We start from the raw sequence: 831 nt of genomic DNA, 5'->3' as shown, positions 1-831 counted from the left end.
TGCCAAATACTGGTGGGAGAGGGAAGAGAAATAACAAAGATACAAGACTGCTTGAAGTCAGTGTATTAATGGAGAATGCAGAAATAGAGGTCAAAGCACGGGGTAGACACTGGAATGTGGGAATTGAAGAAGTTGTGTCAGGTGATAGGGCCTATTTAAACATGACAGAATATTTCATATATTAAAACGTAACTGGGTAATTCAGGTATCACCAACATATCTTTTATAAAACTTTTCCTTCACTCTACAACATGCAGGAAGTTTTTCCCAGGGACCACCAATATAATGGACTACCTCGCCTACCTCGCCTACCTTGACCGCAATGTATAGGGGAATCTTCTGACTAACCACCACTGGCCATGCTGTACATATCATAATTTTACCAAGAGTTCCCTGAGCACTGAAACATAGGGTAAAACATGGGGTAGTATAATAAGGGGGATGGAAAAAACTAGAAAGTAAGCAAATAGAATCTGCAAAATTGTACTTACCGAAAACTTTAGAAGTGTTAGGGAAGGTGCCAGTGCCTGATATGATGTGAACTGAGAAGAGAAAATCAATTCAGCATTCTCAGCATTTCTATACAAAATATAATTTTCTTTTCATAGTATAAAAACTGCGTTCTTATTCTCTGCTCTGTATATTTGTAATGTTGCTGATGGGACAGTAATGACCCCAATTCTTCCAGGGACAGATTGTTCCCCTACAATTCTATGACTGCACTCAGGGAGGCGCTCTTGGGGCAATCTATGGATTTCCTGATCCTGGCTCTGCCTGTATTCTGGACCGACCTTTGCTTGTTACCCCGGTTCGGCTTCTCTTACCAATATA

General features: G+C 40.6%; 1 protein-coding gene across 3 annotated transcripts in view; it reads left to right on the top strand.

Annotated features, from left to right (window-relative positions):
* Positions 1–831, top strand: part of LOC140327371 (chymotrypsinogen A-like) — a 37235-nt gene that overhangs the window by 24153 nt on the left and 12251 nt on the right. The gene's annotated exons all lie outside the window — the stretch shown is intronic.

The sequence above is a fragment of the Pyxicephalus adspersus genome, chromosome 3, assembly GCF_032062135.1.
Source record: "Pyxicephalus adspersus chromosome 3, UCB_Pads_2.0, whole genome shotgun sequence".
Taxonomy (NCBI): Eukaryota; Metazoa; Chordata; class Amphibia; order Anura; family Pyxicephalidae; genus Pyxicephalus; species Pyxicephalus adspersus.
The sequence above is the reverse complement of the archived record's forward strand: the minus strand, read 5'-3'. Positions and strand labels throughout refer to the sequence as shown.